Raw genomic sequence first — 23084 nt, 5'->3', positions numbered from 1 at the left:
GATAATAAAACCAAATAATTTGTGTTTGCAATCATTTTCAGGAAGAAACCGAGTATTATCTGACAGAACTGCAGGGGTGTTAATACTTTTGGCCATGAATGTAACTACTATAATACTGCCCCTATATACAAGAATATAACTACTATAATACTGCTCCTATGTACAAGAATATAACTACTATAATACTGCCCTCTATGTACAAGAGTATAACTACTATAATACTGCTCCTATGTACAAGAATATAACTACTATAATATACTCTTCTACATAGAGGGCAGTATTATAGTAGTTATATTCTTGTACATAGAGGGCAGTAACTACTATAATACTGCTCCTATGTACAAGAAAATAACTACTATAATACTGCCCTCATTGTACAAGAGTATAACTACTATAATACTGCTCCTATGTACAAGAATATAACTACTATAATATACTCTTCTACATAGAGGGCAGTATTATAGTAGTTATATTCTTGTACATAGAGGGCAGTAACTACTATAATACTGCTCCTATGTACAAGAAAATAACTACTATAATACTGCCCCTATGTACAAGAATATATCTACTATAACACTGCCCCTATGTACAAGAATATATCTACTATAACACTGCCCCTATGTACAAGAATATAACTACTATAATACTGTCCCCTATGTACAAGAATATAACTACTATAATACTGTCCTATGTACAAGAATATAACTACTATAATACTGCCCCTATGTACAAGAATATAACTACTATAATACTGACCCTATGTACAAGAATATAACTACTATAATACTGCCCCCTATGTACAAGAATATAACTACTATAATACTGACCCTATGTACAAGAATATAACTACTATAATACTGCTCCTATGTACAAGAATATAACTACTATAATACTGCCCCCTATGTACAAGAATATAACTACTATAATACTGCTCCTATGTACAAGACTATAACTACTATAATACTGCCCCCTATGTACAAGACTATAACTACTATAATACTGCTCCTATGTACAAGACTATAACTACTATAATACTGCCCCCTATGTACAAGACTATAACTACTATAATACTGCCCCTATGTACAAGAATATAACTACTATAATACTGCTCCTATGTACAAGACTATAACTACTATAATACTGCTCCTATGTACAAGAATATAACTACTACAATACTGCTCCTATGTACAAGAATATAACTACTATAATACTGCTCCTATGTACAAGAATATATCTACTATAATACTGCCCCTATGTACAAGAATATAACTACTATAATACTGCTCCTATGTACAAGAATATAACTACTACAATACTGCTCCTATGTACAGGAATATAACTACTATAATACTGCTCCTATGTACAAGAATATATCTACTATAAGCATATTAGCCTTCATCACAAAGCCTGTATTATTAGACATACACCGGGTGGTTTTGTTATCGGGTAACACGACTACAGAAGATAATTTTCTCTGGAGATCCCTTGTGCTTTTTGTGTGTGGCAGTAAGAAGTGTTTCTAATCCTAGGCAGAATAAACCGTACGTAGAACATAGGTGTCAGCGTCATGCTCGGCACAATGTATTTTTCCATTAATCACAGCAGATGGATGCCCTCCGTACAGTGATTAATAAGTCACATATTTTCAGGGTATTATAAAAATTGTTCCGTTAAAAGTGGGATGAAATAAGAGGTAGGTGCAGAGCTGGCGGAGTCCCCGGTCACCGCTCCTGCAGGGAGGTCTTAGAACGTCAGTGCGGAGTCCAGTGTGGACCAGTCATATTATGGTCTTGGTGGATGGTCCAGCATGTAAAGGTTTCTGCCATCACCTTCCTTTTTGGATCCCATTTCCAGATGGAAAATCAGATCTGTCTTTGCTTTATTTCATTAACAAAATCATCATAAAACTGTTGACAATAAACACTACATTGTATAAACTGCATGAATGGCTACATTGTATCCAGAAACGTCAGGACACTGCGCGGGGGGGATAGTGCGGCTAATGCAACAGGGGGCATCCGAGAGGAGAGGGACCACAAAAACGTACACACAAGCACCCTCTTAAAAGGTAACCCGCCATGTTATTACGTACACAAGTAGTGGAATCGCTATACAGGCGTTTGCCCCACTATCAAATACCAATTTGTGTAGGGATATGATGCGCCAGTCATGAAAAATCTGGCATTAGAAACTATATGCAAATTAGGCTGGAGGTCCACTAGGGACAAGGACCACAGATTATTTACTGTACGAGCAGCGAGACCACAGATTATTTACTGTACGAGCAGCGAGACCACAGATTATTTACTGTACGAGCAGCGAGACCACGGATTATTTACTGTACGAGCAGCGAGACCACGGATTATTTACTGTACGAGCAGCGAGACCAAGGATTATTTACTCTACGAGCAGCGAGACCACGGATTATTTACTGTACGAGCAGCGAGACCACGGATTATTTACTGTACGAGCAGCGAGACCAAGTATTTACTGTACGAGCAGCGAGACCACGGATTATTTACTGTACGAGCAGCGAGACCAAGGATTATTTACTCTACGAGCAGCGAGACCACGGATTATTTACTGTACGAGCAGCGAGACCACGGATTATTTACTGTACGAGCAGCGAGACCAAGTATTATTTACTGTACGAGCAGCGAGACCAAGTATTATTTACTGTACGAGCAGCGAGACCACAGATTATTTACTGTACGAGCAGCGAGACCACAGATTATTTACTGTACGAGCAGCGAGACCACAGATTATTTACTGTATGAGCAGCGAGACCAAGGATTCTTTACTGTACGAGCAGCGAGACCAAGGATTATTTACTATACGAGCAGCGAGACCACGGATTTACTGTACGAGCAGCGAGACCAAGGATTATTTACTGTACGAGCAGCGAGACCAAGGATTCTTTACTGTACGAGCAGCGAGATCAGATTCTTTACAGAACGATTAGCGAGACCAGATTATTTACTGTACGAGCAGCGAGACCACAGATTTACTGTACGAGCAGTGAGACCACAGATTTACTGTACGAGCAGTGAGATCACAGATTTACTGTACGAGCAGCGAGACCACAGATTTACTGTACGAGCAGCGAGACCACAGATTTACTGTACGAGCAGCGAGACCACAGATCCTTTACTGAACAAGCAGCGAGACCACAGATTTACTGTACGAGCAGCGAGACCACAGATTTACTGTACGAGCAGCGAGACCACAGATCCTTTACTGAACAAGCAGCGAGACCACAGATTTACTGTACGAGCAGCGAGACCACAGATTTACTGTACGAGCAGCGAGACCACAGATCCTTTACTGAACAAGCAGCGAGACCATGGATTTTTATACTGTACGAGCAGCGAGACCATGGATTCTTTACCGAACGAGAAGTGAGACTGTTGGTCTGTCATCCCATGGTGTAATGTTCGATTTACTAAACAAGTACAATGATGGCCTGGACGCCTTTCTTGATAAATATAATATTACCGGTTATGGGCATTAGACTCTGTGATGGGACGTTGATCCAAAGAACCAGTCTGATTGCCGCATGTGGAGTCGGGAATGATTGTTTTCCATAATATGGCGATATTATATCTGCCCCATGGGGTTGTTGCTTTCCTCTGGATCAACCTGTAGGGTTACAGGTTGAACTCGATGGACTTATGTCTACCTTCAACCTTAAAACACAAACACACAAATCAGCTGACGGGTGTAATGTGGTGAGATGAGTCAGCGGCGGAGAGGCTGGGGGAGAAGATGCTGGGCAGTTCTAAACCTTACTCCCCAACAGCACCCTCGCCCCGCAGCACCCTCGCCCCGCAGCACCCTCTCCAATAGATCTGTTATGATCAAAGCCATTGTGGTGGGAGAGGTGCAAATATGGACTTCCACATTCTGACCACAATCAGAAATGGTATTCAATGATATGAAGAATAAAATGTATTTTCCCAATTCTACCTACAGCATCAGACACTCAGGTTGCTGCCTTATCCCTTATGCTTTACACGGCAGCTCTTCTTACTTAGATTGACTATTGTATATAGATACAAAGTCCAGCATGAGCAAGAAATCAATGCATGGAAAGCCAGGATACAAGAAATATAATTAGCAGTAGCTTATGGCTTATGTACATGGCCCGGACTCTGAGGAATCAGCAATGTAGATTCCCATTAGATTTTAGAATAACTCCGGGACTTTCAGGAGGGAACGATCAGTAGAAGGCACCGGGTGCACTTCTGTAGTAACAGAACAGGGACCCACGGACATTACTAATCCAGCATGGCGCAGGACTGAGAGCACCCCATGATTCTGGAGGAGGGTGGGGGGGAAGTGGCGGCTTTACGTGCAGTGTCATCATAGTGGCCGAAACATCAATAGTGCAGAGTACAGAGCGACACTTCACAGCTCGCCCGCCGCTGATGTGCTGCCGGCCCGGGGATGGAGTCCAAACTAGATAACTACAGGGGACGCTGCAATCCAGAGCTACACACCGTGCAGGAAACTGCTGCAAAACGCAAAGCATTCCCCAGAGCCTTCATTAACCCCTGATGGGTAGGACCCACAACTAATCCCTGAAATTCCCTTTGGGAATGGTTGCACGGCCACCTCTCCATTTAGTCACTATGGGACGGCCATAAACAGCAGAGCTTTGTTCGATGTGCATATGTGGCTCCGGCTTGCACCGGTGCACGGATTGGGCTTGCCAGATCGATTTGCAGGACTCTGGTCCATCGTTAGACCGTTGGACGGGTAGCTCGCGAAGTTCTTACCTTGTGGGATCCACAGCGTTGACTTTTGACTAGTCGGGCTGTCGCGACACCATCGTTGCAGCGTGAAGCACAGAGGACATTGCGTTTGCTCGGCTAATCGAAAGCTCCAACGGGGACCCCGGAAGGTAAGAGATCTGCAAAGATCCCGCCTAATGGTCACAAAGCACGGACCTCAGCGACACACCGGAGTCTGGTGAAAAGATAAGCCTAGCTCTACTTGTGAGGTTTGAAGTGTACTACATAGAGTCCTAATAGTCTTCAAATCCTGCACCCGGTTAGATGAAAAACAAAAGGAAAATCCCCAAAGTTTCATTAAGTACAGAAAAAAACTTGGTTCGTATTTTTTGAGTCAGTGCGGCTCGAAATGCGTCAGAATATCAAAGGTTTTTTTGGTTCTTTTCATGGAACTTTAACAAAAGTTTTTGGGATTACTTTAATAAAGTGGGTGCTGCATTTAAAACCTAACTATTAAGACCTCCTCCAAAAATGTCCATGTAAATAAAACACTCAAAAAAGTGTAATATATATATATATATATATATAGAGATATATATATATATATATATATATATATATATATATATATATATATATATATATATATATATATATATATATATAGTATACACAGTTGCATGTAAAAGTTTGGGCATCCTTCATGGTTAGTACCTAGTAGCACCCCTTTTTGCAAGTATCACAGCTTGCAACTGCTTTTTGCAGCCAGACAAGAGTTCTTGTTTGATGGTTTTTCATCCATTCTTCTATGGAGAATTCTTCCAGTTCTGTGAGATTCCTGGGTCGTCTTGCATCCTCGGCTATTTTGAGGTCTAGACACAGATTTTCAATGATGTTCAGATCAGGGGACTGTGAGGGCTATTGTAAAACCTTCAGCTTGCGTCTTTTGAGGTCGTCCACTGTGGATTTTGACGTGTGTTTAGGATCGTTATCTATCTATAGGAGCCATCCTCTTTTCAACTTCAGCTTTTTTTTTTTTTTTTTTTTTACAGATGGTGTTATGTTTGCATCAAGAATTTGTTGAAATTTCATTGAATCCCTCTTCCTTCTACCCATGAAATATTCCCTGTGCCATTGGCTGCAGCACAACCCCAAAGCATGATTGATCCACCCCCATACTTAATAGTTGGCGAGATGTTCTTTTCCTGAAGTTCTGTGCCCTTTTTTCTCTCCACACATACCTTTGATCATTGTGGCCAAAGAGTTCTGTTTTAACCTTCACAGGACTTGTTTCCAAAATATATCAGGCTTGTTTAGTTGTTCTTATGCATACTTCTGAATTTTATGGTGAGGACGTAGGAGAGGTTTTCTTCTGATAACCTTTCCATGAAGGCCATACTTGTGCAGGTGTCTCTGAACTGTAGAACAATGTACCACAACTCCAGAGTCTGATAAATCTTTGTGAAGTTCTTTTGCAGTCAAGCGGGGTGGTGAGAGGGGGAAGGGGTTCTGATTTGCCTCTCTAGCAATCCTATAAGCATTTCTCACTGAAATTTTGCTTGGTCTTCCAGACCTTATCTTGACCTCCACTGCTCCTGATAACTGCTATTTATTTGTTAATTACATTTCAAACGGAGTAAAGGGAAGCTTGAAAACGCTTTGCTGTCTTATAGCCTTCTCCTGCTTTGTGGGCCTCCACCATTTTCATTTTTAGAGTGCCTGCACCTGCGGATTTGTCGCGTTTTTTGTGCCGTTCCGCAGCGTTTTTTGTACGTTTTTGCTGCGTTTTTTACCCCTGCGGTTTTCTATAATGGAATGGGTACAAAAAACGCTGCAGATTCACAAAAAAGAAGTGACATGCTACTTCTTTTAAACTGCAGCGTTTCCGCAGCGGATTTTCCGCAAAGTGTGCACGGCATTTTTTTTTCTCATTGATTTACATTGTACTGTAAATCAATTGCGGATCTGCACCCAGTTTCTGCACCTCAAAAAACGCTGCAGATCCGCAGAGAATCCGCAACGTGTACACATACCGGTACCCAACGAGATCATTTCATCTTCAACTTGCTTACCTGTTCACAATAACAGTAATTCTGACCAGGGGTGCCCAAACTTTTGCTACTGTATACTGCAGGTCTCACGATGCAACAATGCAAAAAAAAAAAAAAAATGTGAGGGGGTTTTTGTACTTTTTTTTTTTTTTTTTGCATTGTCACATTGCGAGTCCTGTAAATCTTCCACATGAGAATAAGACTTGTATCATAAGGTTGTGCCGCTGTATAACCAGACAGGACAAAGTCGATGCCGGCCATTATCATACCAGTCGTCACTCAGCTTTTCCAGAAACAGACGTGCTGGTGTACAACTACAGAACCAGGGTTGGGTAGGAACAAAATTTTGGGGTCGATGATGGAAAGTTTAATTATGGGAAATAATACATATACAATTAGCAGAAGGTGAAATCCATCTAAGCCCCACCGGGAAAAGTCAACCTCAATACCCCTAGTATACTGCACCCAGAGCCACCTAATGGGACAGCTACCGAGGAACGACCAATCCCTCCATAAACCGCACGCCTCTACTCCCTTATTACAAGACTTCACGGTTCTCAAGATTGGCCATGTCAGCCCCTTTGGGAAAGGGCTCTGATTACCTTTATTAATGAAACAAAAAAGCCTCGTCACTCCAGCTCTAAAGGCCCCTTCACATTAAGCGACGCTGCAGCGATACCGACAACGATCCGGATCGCTGCAGCGTCGCTGTTTGGTCGCTGGAGAGCTGTCACACAGACCGCTCTCCAGCGACCAACGATGCCGGTAACCAGGGTAAACATCGGGTAACTAAGCGCAGGGCCGCGCTTAGTAACCCGATGTTTACCCTGGTTACCATCCTAAAAGTAAAAAAAAACAAACACTAGATACTTACCTACAGCTGTCTGTCCTCCAGCGCTGCGCTCTGCTTCTCTGCTCTCCTCCTGTACTGGCTGTGAGCCGGAAAGCAGAGCGGTGACGTCACCGCTCTGCTTTCCGGCTCACAGCCAGTACAGGAGGAGTGCAGAGCGCAGCGCTGGAGGACAGACGGCTGTAGGTAAGTATCTAGTGTTTGTTTTTTTTTACTTTTAGCATGTTAACCAGGGTAAACATCGGGTTACTAAGCGCGGCCCTGCGCTTAGTTACCCGATGTTTACCCTGGTTACCAGTGAAGACATCGCTGGATCGGTGTCACACACGCCGATCCAGCGATGTCAGCAGGGAGTCCAGCGACGAAATAAAGTTCTGGACTTTCTTCAGCGACCAACGATCTCCCAGCAGGGGCCTGATCGTTGGTCGCTGTCACACATAACGATTTCATTAACGATATCGTTGCTACGTCACAAAAAGCAACGATATCGTTAACAATATCGTTATGTGTGAAGGTACCTTAACACTGCCAGATTCCTCAGCAGTCTCAGCTTCCCGACTTAAGGTACCGTCACACATAGCGACGCTGCAGCGATACCGACAACGATCCGGATCGCTGCAGCGTCGCTGTTTGGTCGCTGGAGAGCTGTCACACAGACCGCTCTCCAGCGACCAACGATGCCGGTAACCAGGGTAAACATCGGGTAACTAAGCGCAGGGCCGCGCTTAGTAACCCGATGTTTACCCTGGTTACCATCCTAAAAAGTAAAAAAACAAACGCTACATACTTACCTTCCGCTGTCTGTCCCCGGCGCTCTGCTTCTCTGCTCTGGCTGTGAGCGCTGGGCAGCCAGAAAGCAGAGCGGTGACGTCACCGCTCTGCTTTCCGGCCGCTGTGCTCACAGCCAGAGCAGAGAAGCACAGCACCGGGGACAGACAGCGGAAGGTAAGTATGTAGTGTTTGTTTTTTTACTTTAACAATGGTAACCAGGGTAAACATCGGGTTACTAAGCGCGGCCCTGCACTTAGTTACCCGATGTTTACCCTGGTTACCAGTGAAGACCTCGCTGAATCGGTGTCACACACGCCGATTCAGCGATGTCTACGGGGAGTCCAGCGACGAAATAAAGTTCTGGACTTTCTTCCCCGACCAGCGATCTCCCAGCAGGGGCCTGATCGCTGCTGCCTGTCACACTGGACGATATCGCTAGCGAAGACACTGCAACGTCACGGATCGCTAGCGATATCGTCTAGTGTGACAGTACCTTTAGGAACATGTGAACGCTGCAGCCAATCACTGACCGCAGAGGTGACACAGTCAGTGATTGGCTGCATCAGGGTATCATCAGAACACGGAACGTTAGTATTTACCTCCAAATCAAAAGAAGAGGCCATGAGATTGGCAGGGTCAATTGGAAGGAGGATTAGTGGGGGGACAGTCATGGGCTCATTTAAAAAAAAAAATTATTTTGGAGTAGTTGCCAACTCCTTTAGGACTACATTATTACAAAGTCCAGGACAACTGCTTTAAAATTATTCTTTGCAAAAAGATAAATGTCTTTAATAATATCTAAATAATGTAAAGACAAAGATCAGCAAAAAGAAAAAAAAAAAAAAAAAAAAAGTAAAAAGATTCTCCTGCCCTACTGGAAACAATTCCCACTGGTATGTGGGTGGCTTCAATGGTGGACGATATGAAGATTGGAATGCCTTTGTTCCCATTTTCTGGGACGCCCCAGCTCCTCCGAACAATAAGAAGCTGCGATGAGTTAGCCGATATCATCCGCACCGCGGGGAATAAATGCCGTGCTCTCCTAGGACTTTAATAACACGACTTGTGGTGCTGGTACACAGAGACAGCTGCAAGTGGAGCAGAAACAATAATGGCGCCCACGTGTAAGGCACAGCCACAAGTGGACCTGTCCGTAAACGGCACCCACAGGAAAGACCCCTCTAAACACATTACGGAGGGTCATCGGTCATTAAAGTGACCAGATATAGATACAATTCGTTTCTCCGTAGATCCCAAAGGTGAAGCCGGGCCATGTGCTGTAATACACGTATATAATCTCGCTACAATGGGGTCATCATATGCGCCATAAAGGGGCTTTGTGATTTCTGGGGGGCTGTCAGTGTGGACCCCCACTAGAATACATTTTGCAGGATATCTGATTTATTTTTTTCATTGCCTAAATCCCAGAAAAACACCGGTGACAGAAAGAAAATGTCTGCAGCCGTCATCTCCATATGCAACCCGCTATAATTAGGCGTCTCATAGGAACGCCCGCGCCCCTTACAGCCCCCTAATACCCCTTATTTGCAATTCCAACCTGGAAAACAGATCCCACATTTAGCAATGTGCAAGTAACCCTTTCATTACCAATACTAGCGATGCAGATACAAATTCTTCCCTTGGTTGAAACAGGATCCCCGAGGCCGCGTTCCCCCAATGTGCAAAAAAAAAAAAAAAAACCCGCTGCGGCAAAATACGCAACACCGATCTGCTCTGGTTATGGCATTTTTGCCGAGTTTCTTGATACAGAAGACTTTATTTATGCTATAGATATTTTCATGTAACAACAAAATTGTATTTTTTAGATGCCTTTTTTTTTGTTGTTTTAAAAAAAAATTATAAAAAAATAAAACTACCGTAAGTTCTAAGAGTTCTCATACGGTGACCCCGGTGTTTCCCTGCAGGACTTGGTCATTATTTGTAGAGGTGGAGTCCCAATGAAGACAGACGTTGCAGTCACGCTTCGGTTACTTTTGTTGCAATTGTGGTAAGAAGTTGTTTGAGGTCATAAATGCAGATAAAAAAAAAAACACAATGTGACTGCAGCCTAATAACCAAGGCCCGATACCCTCCTGAGAAGTCAGATCAGGGGAGAACTGCAGGACCACTGCCATCACCATCCAGGACAGATATGTGTCACAGTGCAGCGCCAGCAGGCAGACCCCCCACAGACAGGCCGGGGGTCCGGCCACCGCTGCGATGATGCAGGGGAAGAAAACCAGAGAGGTCAACAGCTTCAGACTCTCACTGGTCGCCCCTCCACATTCCCTAGGCCAATCAGGGAGTTATTGGACTTAAAGGGAGCGTCCAGGACTACACTGATGACCTGTCTCTAAGATATGTTATTGACCAGATTGGTGGGGGATCTAAAGCTCGCCACTGCACAATCAGTGGTCCCCCATCTCGTGAGGTTGCCAGCTCTCTAGTTTTGCTAGAGAGCACCAGGTTGCCAGTGCACCAGGTTCCCATTTCCTTCCGCCGCCAGGGCACCAGGTCCCCCCCGCTTCCCAGCCACCATCCGGGCACCAGGTACCCCTCTTCCCGCAGACACCGAGCACCAGGTCCCCCCCACTTCCCAGCCACCATCCGGGCACCAGGTACCCCTCTTCCCGCAGACACCGGGCATCAGGTCCCCCAGCTTCCCAGCCACCATCCAGGCACCAGGTACCCGTCTTCCCTCAGACACCAGGGCACCAGGTCCCCCCCGCTTCCCAGCCACCATCCAGGCACCAGGTACCCGTCTTCCCTCAGACACCGGGCACCAGGTCCCCCCCTCGCTTCCCAGCCACCATCCAGGCACCAGGTACCCGTCTCCTCAGACACCGGGCACCAGGTCCCCCCTCGCTTCCCAGCCACCATCCGGGCACCAGGTACCCGTCTTCCCTCAGACACCGAGCACCAGGTCCCCCCCGCTTCCCAGCCACCATCCAGGCACCAGGTACCCGTCTTCCCTCAGACACCAGGGCACCAGGTCCCCCCCGCTTCCCAGCCACCATCCAGGCACCAGGTACCCGTCTCCTCAGACACCGGGCACCAGGTCCCCCCCTCGCTTCCCAGCCACCATCCAGGCACCAGGTACCCGTCTCCTCAGACACCGGGCACCAGGTCCCCCCTCGCTTCCCAGCCACCATCCGGGCACCAGGTACCCGTCTTCCCTCAGACACCGAGCACCAGGTCCCCCCCGCTTCCCAGCCACCATCCAGGCACCAGGTACCCGTCTTCCCTCAGACACCAGGGCACCAGGTCCCCCCCGCTTCCCAGCCACCATCCAGGCACCAGGTACCCGTCTTCCCTCAGACACCAGGGCACCAGGTCCCCCCCTCGCTTCCCAGCCACCATCCAGGCACCAGGTACCCGTCTCCTCAGACACCGGGCACCAGGTCCCCCCTCGCTTCCCAGCCACCATCCGGGCACCAGGTACCCGTCTTCCCTCAGACACCGAGCACCAGGTCCCCCCTCGCTTCCCAGCCACCATCCGGGCACCAGGTACCCGTCTTCCCGCAGACACCAGGCACCAGGTCCTCCTCCTGACATGGTCACAATTTATCATGTTACTGGCACATTTCTTTTCGGTAGCTACAGATACACCCTCTCCCTGACTTTAAAGAGAAGTTCCCCATGACTCACACGTGTCCTAATTAGCACATAGTCTGTACACGCCCGTAATAACCTGGAGGAACCGGCAATACTTCACTGCAGCTCCACACGGCGGACGCCCCTCGTACGCCGTCACATCGGACACACACTACTACAAGGACTGAACACAACAATAGATGTTTAACACAAGTTCACAAGAAAAATGTGGCACTTCTATACACCAAACACCTGTTGTATGGGAAAGAATGGAAGACCATTCGGAAATTAGTATAAAAACCAAACAAGAAAACCCGAACGCGACGTCAAAATCAATAAAAATAGATACAGAAAAAATAGTTGCGAATAAAATACTATTTCTCACGATTAATAAAGGTATTTTATTCGCAACAATTTTTTCTATATATATATTTTCATTTTATTTATTTTGACCTCAGTGTCGGGTTTTCTTCTTTGTTTTTTTTTTACTACTACAAGGATGCCGGGTCACCATACCTTTCCCTGGTATCGCTGGGTTCAGACCTAAATTCAGTTTCTATGACCGGTCACCTGTCAGGAGACCTGCGTGGCCTGTGATTGGCTGCAGCAGTCAAGTCACTGACAATCACAGCCGCATGGTCCTGTGACCGGTGACCGGTGAGGTCATCACTCGCCTGTGCAGCATCCAGGGCTTGTGTCTGCTGGTGAATAAGGAAAGTTTGTCATTACTAGAGAACTCCAGAACTAAAGGCAATAAATTCTACTTAGCCTGGACTACCCCTTTAAGGCTAAAGGGTGTCATTGGTTTGGGGTAAAAAAAATGAATAAATAACGCAGCGGACTAGGAAATGACAAATTACCAGACGCTGCGGACTAGGAAATGCCAAAAGTACCAGACGCTGCGGACTAGGAAATGCCAAAAGTACCAGACGCTGCAGACTAGGAAATGTCAAATTACCAGGACTAGGAAGAGCCAAATTACCAGATGCTGCAGACTAGGAAGTGCCAAATTACCAGACTCTGAGGACCAGGAAGTGCCAAATTACCAGACGCTGCGGACTAGGAAGTACCAAAATTACCAGACGCTGCGGACTAGGAAGTACCAAAATTACCAGACGCTGCGGACTAGGAAGTACCAAATTACCAGACGCTGCGGACTAGGAAATGCCAAATTACCAGACACAGCAGACTAGGAAATGCCAAACTACCAGACGCTGCGGACTAGGAAGTCCCAAATTACCAGACGCAGCAGACTAGCAAAAGCCAAATTACCAGACGCTGCGGACTAGGAAATGCCAAAAGTACCAGACGCTGCAGACTAGGAAATGTCAAATTACCAGGACTAGGAAGAGCCAAATTACCAGATGCTGCAGACTAGGAAGTGCCAAATTACCAGACTCTGAGGACCAGGAAGTGCCAAATTACCAGACGCTGCGGACTAGGAAGTACCAAAATTACCAGACGCTGCGGACTAGGAAGTACCAAATTACCAGACGCTGCGGACTAGGAAATGCCAAATTACCAGACACAGCAGACTAGGAAATGCCAAACTACCAGACGCTGCGGACTAGGAAGTCCCAAATTACCACACGCAGCAGACTAGCAAAAGCCAAATTACCAGACGCTGCGGACTAGGAAATGCCAAAAGTACCAGACGCTGCAGACTAGGAAATGTCAAATTACCAGGACTAGGAAGAGCCAAATTACCAGACGCTGCAGACTAGGAAGTGCCAAATTACCAGACGCTGAGGACCAGGAAGTGCCAAATTACCAGACGCTGAGGACCAGGAAGTGCCAAATTACCAGACGCTGCGGACTAGGAAGTACCAAAATTACCAGACGCTGCGGACTAGGAAGTGCCAAATTACCAGACGCTGCGGACTAGGAAGTGCCAAATTACCAGACTAGGAAGTGCCAAATTACCAGACGCTGCGGACTAGGAAATGCCAAATTACCAGACGCAGCAGACTAGGAAATGCCAAATTACCAGACGCTGCGGACTAGGAAGTGCCAAATTACCAGACGCAGCAGACTAGCAAAAGCCAAATTACCAGACGCTGCAGACTAGGAAGTGCCAAATTACCAGACGCAGCGGACTAGGAAATGCCAAATTACCAGGCGCTGCGGACTAGGAAGTGCCAAATTACCAGACGCTGCAGACTAGCAAAAGCCAAATTACCAGACGCTGCAGACTAGGAAGTGCCAAATTACCAGACACTGCAGACTAGGAAATGCCAAATTACCAGACGCTGCAGACTAGGAAGTGCCAAATTACCAGACGCTGCAGACTAGGAAGTGCCAAATTACCAGACGCTGCGGACTGGGAAATGCCAAATTACCAGACGCTGCAGACTAGGAAATGCCAAATTACCAGACGCTGCAGGCTAGGAAGTGCCAAATTACCAGACGCTGCAGACTAGGAAATGCCAAATTACCAGGCGCTGCGGACTAGGAAGTCCCAAATTACCAGGCGCTGCGGACTAGGAAATGCCAAAAGTACCAGACGCTGCGGACTAGGAAATGCCAAAAGTACCAGACGCTGCGGACTAGGAAATGCCAAAATTACCAGACGCTGCGGACTAGGAAATGTCAAATTACCAGGACTAGGAAGAGCCAAATTACCAGACGCTGCAGACTAGGAAGTGCCAAATTACCAGACGCTGCAGACTAGGAAGTGCCAAATTACCAGACGCTGAGGACCAGGAAGTGCCAAATTACCAGACGCTGAGGACCAGGAAGTGCCAAATTACCAGGCGCTGCGGACTAGGAAGTGCCAAATTACCAGACGCTGCGGACTAGGAAATGCCGAATTACCAGACGCTGCGGACTAGGAAGTACCAAATTACCAGATGCCGCAGACTAGGAAGTGCCAAATTACCAGACGCAGCAGACTAGGAAATGCCCAATTACCAGACACTGCGGACTAGGAAGTGCCAAATTACCAGACACTGCGGACTAGGAAGAGCCAAATTACCTGACGCTGCGGACTAGGAAGAGCCAAATTACCAGATGCTGCGGACTAGGAAATGCCCAATTACCAGACGCTGCGGACTAGGAAATGCCAAATTACCAGACGCCACGGACTAGGAAGTGCCAAATTACCAGACGCCACGGACTAGGAAGTGCCAAATTACCAGACGCCACGGACTAGGAAGTGCCAAATTACCAGACGCCACGGACTAGGAAATGCCAAATTACCAGACGCCACGGACTAGGAAGAGCCAAATTACCTGACGCTGCGGACTAGGAAGAGCCAAATTACCAGACGCTGAGGACCAGGAAATGCCACATTACCAGACGCTGCGGACTAGGAAGTGCCAAATTACCAGAACTAGGAAGAGCCAAATTACCAGACGCTGCGGACTAGGAAGTGCCAAATTACCAGAACTAGGAAATGCCAAATTACCAGACGCTGCGGACTAGGAAATGCCAAATTACCAGACGCCGCGGACTAGGAAGTGCCTATATCCCTCCTGCTGTATACTCCGGGTTCGGCGCACACACGTCACGTTCGTCCGTACATCAGGCCTGACCCCAGACGTCGGCCATCGCTCACCATATGTCCCGAGCACACAGATAGCACCGTCTGATCACAGACGTCACCGCCTCTTTATTCGCTGACAGTTTTCACCGTATAATACATATTTCCATTGCTGGCAGCAGAAGGAGCCAACGCTGCACCCATCAGTGAGCTCGGACTCTCAGACTCTTACGTCTTTTTCTCCCGTACAACCAACAAACGAAGCAACATTCCTAATAAAACCAAACCGCAAAAAAATTGAATTTTTAGCTCCAAATCCCTATATATATGAGAAAAAAATAATAAAAACGCCCTCAAAATGTGAGAGCACAGAACATGTCCGCCCCCGTGCACATTAGGCGTTTACTCCACGCACGCACCATGTCAGCTGCTGTCACACCGCGCACATACGTGTCGTCCCCAGCCCGGAGCCCGTCCATGTCACCCGCTCCCCCAGCACTGACCTCCGGCCGCCGCCGCCGTCCCTCCGCTTCTCTTCCTGCCGCTGCCTGCCTCTCCGTGCCCAGTCTCTACCTCCGACTACAGCAAGCCCCGCAGGACAAACCAGCTCCGAGCGCGCACTCGTCACCGCGGCCCAATGGCAAGGTGCTGCGCTGACAGAGGAGGCGGGCGGGGGCGGGCGCGGGCAGGTGCAGCGTTGATCTGAAGGTTCACAGATACGCACTGTGAGAATAATTATGCGGGCGGGCGGCGTGAGAATTTTTTACTTGGGTAACAGGTTCAGAGGGGGAAAGAATCAAAGGCGCCCCTTATAGTCTGGCACCGGCTATGTCCCTGTAGCCCACTATAAAAGTCAATAAAACCGATGCGCTGCTCTTATTATTTTATTATACGTAACGCAGGGGGTTTACCTCCCGTTAGCGTCTATCGCTCCAAGCTCCGCCTAGTACTCCTTAGGCTCCTCCTACTCCTCCCAGGAGCTTGGCGGCCATATTTGCGTGCTCCGCCTATTCGCAAGGACAATGTGCATTGTGGGTAGGGGAGGCGGTATAAATACGGCGGCTGGGTCCCATTTTGCTGTCAGAGAGAGGGAGACAGTTGTTCAATTATAAGATATTAGATGGAAGACTAATGGCAATGGTTTACACAGAGACTTACATGTTAGATTTTAGAAGGAAATTAATAGTAGATAAAGACATTTTTTGTAATTGCTCCCTACAGAAATGACAAATAAAGGCTAATAGCGGTATAAATGCGCAAATCACAGACGTACATGACTTACCATGAGGCTTAGAAGGGAAAATCACATTTGTGACCATAAAGTCCAACAGTTTGGGGATGTTCTTGCACCCAGTGTGGCCCCTAGTGCCGGTGATAACATGCGATGTCGTTACCGCCGGCTCCATCCTTCCAGACCTTGCTGCTCCGCGTCCAAAATGGCTGCCACAGTCGCATGCGACCATTAATCTCGTGCGACAAAGTCAGGAGCATTGGCAACTCCTTCGTGTGAGAGGACGCGATGTGTCACCTCAGGAAGTAACCAGATCCGACGTCACAGTGCGACATCGCAATCCTATCGGTGCATCGTGCGAGTCGCCATTAACGAAGGCTCTGTTCACACATCGACGTCCGTCTGTTTCAAAACTGGGATACTATTGATCACGGGCAAAAAAACCCACGAGAACACAACTAGTAATACGCAATTCTTCATGAACCGCAGCTCACTATGACATGGAGATGAACAGACGTACCCGACAAGGAAAAACGCTGCAGAATACGTGTAATAGTACAAAAACAATGATCCCGCGTGTCTGTGAATAGGAGAGGGTAATATCACATCATCCAGAAATAACATGCTGGAGGAGGGAGTGTCGGTGCACGGGGCGCACTTGTGGCATATGTCACCTGACGACCCCTTTATCACCTATCCCATAATAATAATAATCTTTATTTATATAGCGCCAACACATTCCGCAGCGCTTTACAGTTTAACAGTTTCAAACACAAAAGTCATAAGTAACAACGTTAATAATACATAATTAAAGCGAAATAAGACGCCCCTGCTCGTGAGAGCTTACAATCTACAATGAGGTGGGGGAGATACAAAGTACAGGTGTGTATTTACAATGATGTATTTACAATGATGGTCCAGCCATCTTCAGGGGGTGGGGAATAGATGGAGATAGTGAATGGGCTACACACACACAAACATAAAATGACTTTGATTAGGGAACATGATAGGCTGCTCTGAACAAATGTGTTTTGAGCGAGCGCCTAAAACTATGCAAATTGTGGATGGTCCTAATATCTTGGGGTAGAGCATTCCAGAGGATTGGCGCAGCACGGGAGAAGTCTTGGAGTCGGGAGTGGGAGGTACGGATTAGTGCAGAGGTTAGTCGAAAGTCATTTGCAGAGCACAGCGGTCGGTTAGGCCGATAGACCGAAATGAGGGAGGAGATGTAAGGGGGTGCCGCACTGTGGAGAGCTTTGTGGGTGAGAACAAGTACTTTGAATTGTATCCTGTAATGAATGGGAAGCCAGTGTAACGTCTGGCGAAGAGCGGACGCGTCCGAGTAACGATTAGCCAGATGGACGACCCTGGCTGCTGCATTACGGATAGACTGGGGAGGGCAAAGTCGAGTGAGGAGGAGGCCAATTAATAGAGCGTTACAGTAGTCCAGGCGGGAGTGGATCAGGGCGATAGTGAGGGTTTTTGTTGTCTCCATGGTGAGAAAAGGGCGGATTCTAGAGATGTTCTTTAGGTGTAAGCGGCACGAGCGGGCAAGAGATTGCCGGCGGGCATAGGATTGGTGGGGGTCTGCCGGCTGGTGTGGGGCTGCCGAGTGCTCCGGTGAGATTTTTCAGCACCCCCACTTTGTAACAAGCATAAAAGTTCTGCCAATCTGTGCGGGTCCCAGTGCTCTGACACCCAATCATTGGTGACTTATCACCCGTAATGGTCCCGTCTTCGCTGTTTAACCCTTTCCCACATTAGGACATAGCTGTACGCTGTCTGGTGTCGTTACTTAATACATTGGGGATGTAGAGTTACATCACCGGAATGGCACAGGGACTGTGACGGGACCATCCTCAGCGGGATTCAGCTTTGTCCCGGGACTGGACCTAACTCTGAACGCAGTCAATAGTGCCAGCAGCATGTCAGGAGTTTAATAGAGGGAGATTGCTCCTCCTATCAGGCCATCAGCACCCCCACAGTCCTATCATGGGGTACTGATGGGGTATTCTGGCAACCAGAGGCCTAACAATGGCCTACAGGTCTGACATATGCTATAGCCTGTACAATCCTGCCAGAGATGGGGATACATTGGCCGCCTGTCAGGCAAAGGGCTCATTCAGACCAGCACAGAATGGATCCTTGTGCATAATGGGTCTATTATATGTACATGGCCAATTCTACATGTGGACCAATGATCTGCGTAGAAAAAAGATCACAGCATGCAGTATTCGGATTCGTTTTATGAACCAGGATAATGCACGTAATGTGAAGGCAGCAGCTGCATTCTTCTACATCGCGGGCGAGCACGAGAACCTGCTCACAGTCCGATTTCCAAAACCGGTTGTGTGAACCCGGCCAAACAATGACCGGCCGCTCTGCAATACATAAGTAGTGCAGTGTAATATTGATGCCATCATAGATCACAGATTCAGGCCTCCTGGGGGAATAATAAATATTGCAAAAATAAAAAAAAAGTTATAAAAAATGTTAATAAAATAATGATTTATTGGTAAAAGAAAAAAAACTCTACATAAATGCCACACGTTTTGTATCGCAGCATTATTATCATAGCTACCGTACTAAGACACAAATTAGAATTACAGCTTATTACACCCCTTTGCTACCCCCCCCCCCCAAAAAAAAAAAAATAAAAAAAAATAAATAACAGCTCTGTACTCAGAAACATTGAGGGCTCTTAAAATATGATGAACAAAAAACAACAACCTTTTTTTAACCCTTTCGCACCAGCGCCTATTTTCACCTTCCTTACCAGGCTATTTTTTTTTAGTTCTGCCCACTGTCACTTTATTAATAATATACAACACAAAGTCCTTGTTAGTGCAGTACTCCTATCACAAGGTGAGCATTCCCAAGAATTCATGAAATAGCTTATATTACCTAATTACCTAGGTGCAGATTTAACCATAGGTAAAGAGAAGTGCTCAAACAGAATGTTTTTAAATAATTATTATATTAATGACCTGATAAAATAACATTTTAAATTAAAGAAAGGTACAAGAAAAGAGAGGGACATAGGACTCCACTAGTAACTGATTGCTAAGCATGATTTAAAAAAAAAAAGTCATAATTCGGATAAATGGTGTTAGGCAACTGTATAAACAAGCTAGAAAATAGATCTAAAATATCAAATATCAATGCAAGCTATAAAGTGCCTGGTGCAAAATATTAAATGCCAGAAAGCAGGCATCAATATATTGCTATTAAAGATGTTAATGAAGTGTGAACTAAGGTGGGTACTGTCACGATATTGTATGAAATATCATATAAGTTTAGTTTTGCTGCCAGCACACATAGGGTGGGCAGCGACCCCCCCCCCCTTCACTCTGTGTTTAGCTTGCCTTGTGAATGTGTGTGTAGGAGAGCTTTTATGGCTTCTTGCAAATTCCTGACTTTCAGCTCCCAAACCCCTCCTGCCCCTCCTAGAGGAATTTTTACGACCAGGCTAGAATCTTCCTCCAGCAGGAACTGGATTAGAGAATCTTCCAGAATCCATGAGAGCCTTTGTTCTAATATGATAAGATATTGGGCCAACTACTGGGGCTAAGAGACTATTAAATAGATATTGCTAAAGTCCATCGGAGCCTCTATCCATCACGGTAAACCTGATCTTCTAACTCCATCAGGTAAAAAAGTAGGGATTTCTCTGTAATGACGCATCACACATATGACATATTTGATCTCATTAGAATGCCAATGTTAATATGAGATGAATGCTGGGTTTGTTACGATCATGACATGTTCTGTAGCGGAGTTACAAGCATTAGACAAATTTTGGGAAAAGTTAGTTAAACTGAAGAGGTAGGAGGGACGGGGGAATCCAACCCCTTTCAGTGATGTCACTGGCTGCAGCTATAAGTTTGATGGCAAGACTCCAGCAGTCAGTCTGTCTGCTGGAAGCCATGTGAGTCTGACCTGAAGAGCTGTACCTAATGCACTGGGACAGATGGAAAACCCACTAGCCTGGTTGCCTGAACTGATATGTACTAAGAACATGTGAGTTGTACCTTTTCTTATTTAATCCCTGTTTATTTTATAATTACCTTGTACATATTTTTTTTCAATTGTCTCATATTGTAACATCTTTATATAACTTTTTATAAACACTGCCTGAAAATAATTTATGGAGTATAATATTTAATATACTAGATTCGTTCTCCTGTTCTAAAACGTACCCTGTCTCCTGAAGGGAATTACGCTACTGTTTTGGGTTAGCTTCGGACCCGTTTAATCGAAGCTGGTGGCAGCTTACCGTGTGCAGGCCTCTGGGTGTTGTTGTAGCGACTGCGGCGTTGATAATTATTGTTCCTGCCTGAGTGGGAGTAGTTTATCGCATCGCTGCAGCGTGCCCAATAGCCAGTACATAGCAGGCAGCCTTTCTGGCGACTAATTACCCCAGGTGCAATACCTAATCTGACCTGAGAGTAAGGGGGGCGCCAGAGAGCTGCAAGTCTTAAGTGGAACTGTAAGCAGGATATACATAAATCCCTGCAGTTCGTGGTATATTAAAGAGCAGTGGGATACCTAAAATAAGCCCCTGCTGTAAACTAAGAGGTCAATAGCCTTGTGTGTGTTTTTTTCATCACATTGTGGAGTGGAGGGATAACTAAGACAAGCCCCCTGCACATGTGATAGCCGTCTGTTGGCTTAAAGTCACCCTGACCCGTGACGTAGGGGTGACGGTCACGGTGTGAATCGTGACAGGTACCACACAATATAATTCACATAGCCCACTAATTTAGTGGAGGCAATGTAGATGATCGCTTTGTGGTAAGATCGATCTTGTGGAAGCCTAGATAGGTCCACCAGGGTCTTCTCCGCTGTTATCTTGATAATAACAAGCCATCGGTTTGTTGGTCTTCCTTTTCGCCTTGTTCCTTCTATTCTGATGTCCTTCTCCCGTTATTGTCCTCTTCGTATAATCTGTCCATATTAAGCAAGTCGTAGCTTTTGATGATCCTTCCTTCGAGTGACATGTCTGGCTTGATTTGTTCCAATATTGATTCATTTGTTCTTCTTGCCGTCCATGGTCTTGATGACATCCTTCTCCAGCACCACATTTCGAAGGCCCCGATTCTTCTTCTGTTTTGTTTCTTTGTCGTCAAGGTTTCGCATCCATATGTTACTACTGAAAAGACCAGACTATGTACGAGCCGTGTCTTCTTCGCCAGTGAAATGTTCCTTGATTCGAACTGCAAAAATAAGTGATTTTGCAAGAGAGCATTGGAAAAACTCCAGCGGCACAGATCTGCAACTTGTGGCCAAAGTTCAGCTGCTACGTGGGAACACAGAGCAGAACATGTGGATTTACAGCACTGGACCCTCCCATGGGATGATGGAGCCATCTAGGGTGACTGCCCAAAATTTCCAATATATGTAATCCTCAGCTTGTCTGACCGGTCTTTCCTGATGTTATAATTATCTCGATGACTGCTGATGTGCAATTCATTATATGCAATAGTTTTTTTTTTTTCTCCCTGGTGAACGTGAATAATGACATTCCTGGGCTCAGCCATTCCTTTACACAAAGAGAAGACATTGTAGTCCCAGAAATAACACATGTGATGGCTATACTTACACGGCAGCCAGTTCGACAGGATTAGAGACTCACTTACAATGGTGGAATATGAACGGCTACAAAGCCCATCTACACAGAAGGAAGATACTCTGCCAATAAAATATGCCATGCAATCTGGACAAAGGTATTATGTATACAGTCAAGGCAAAACAGACTGTCCACATGCAGACAGCGAATTCCTATTAATTAGTCAAAGGGATAACGTTTCTCCGTGTGGAGAGTGACAAGCCAAGCCTGACATGTCAGAGCGAGGAGACTTATTCACCGTGCAATGCTCCTCTGGGAAATTAGATATTAATATTAATGTTAATTTTCCTCTTCACCAAGTAAGAGGTCTAGAACTCTAGCGCCACCTATTGGGAAGCTACAATCCTAAAAATCAATATCAACTCTTTACCGAGGCTTGACGTATGACTTCAGATAAAAGCCAAACCAGAATCTCAATTTGCAGACACGGTGCATATTAATTAGTCACAAAGGAATCCAGAAATCTGACACATACTAAAAAATAGCCCATACCAATAATGGGAAAAAAATATGGTAGGCTATGTCACGTTAGGCTTCATTCACGCCTCCATTTTTAAAGGGAAGCTGTCACATCATTTTTAGCAACTTAAACTGTCCCCAGTGTGTGGTTATTGATGCAATGTGGTTCACTAACACGTTGTTTTCAATCAAAACGGTGCCTTAATCAACTCCCAAAGTCATTTTGTATATATATATTTGTTATATAGTCCCCCTCTCTTTCAGTCATAGGGGCGGCGCTTCATT

At 46.0% G+C, this 23084-nt stretch overlaps 1 protein-coding gene across 4 annotated transcripts in view; it reads right to left on the bottom strand.

The window, feature by feature from the left end:
• ITSN2 (intersectin 2) overlaps nucleotides 1-16115 on the bottom strand; it is a 159164-nt gene extending 143049 nt beyond the window's left edge. For all 4 annotated transcript variants that reach the window (XM_069728165.1, XM_069728162.1, XM_069728161.1 and 1 more), the window contains exon 1: nucleotides 15984-16115. The gene's annotated coding sequence lies outside the window, so the exon portion shown is untranslated. The remainder of the gene's footprint in view (nucleotides 1-15983) is intronic.
• Nucleotides 16116-23084: the final 6969 nt, after the last annotated feature.

The sequence above is a fragment of the Ranitomeya imitator genome, chromosome 5 (assembly GCF_032444005.1).
Source record: "Ranitomeya imitator isolate aRanImi1 chromosome 5, aRanImi1.pri, whole genome shotgun sequence".
Classification (NCBI taxonomy): Eukaryota; Metazoa; Chordata; class Amphibia; order Anura; family Dendrobatidae; genus Ranitomeya; species Ranitomeya imitator.
This window is presented reverse-complemented; position numbering and strand designations above follow the sequence as displayed.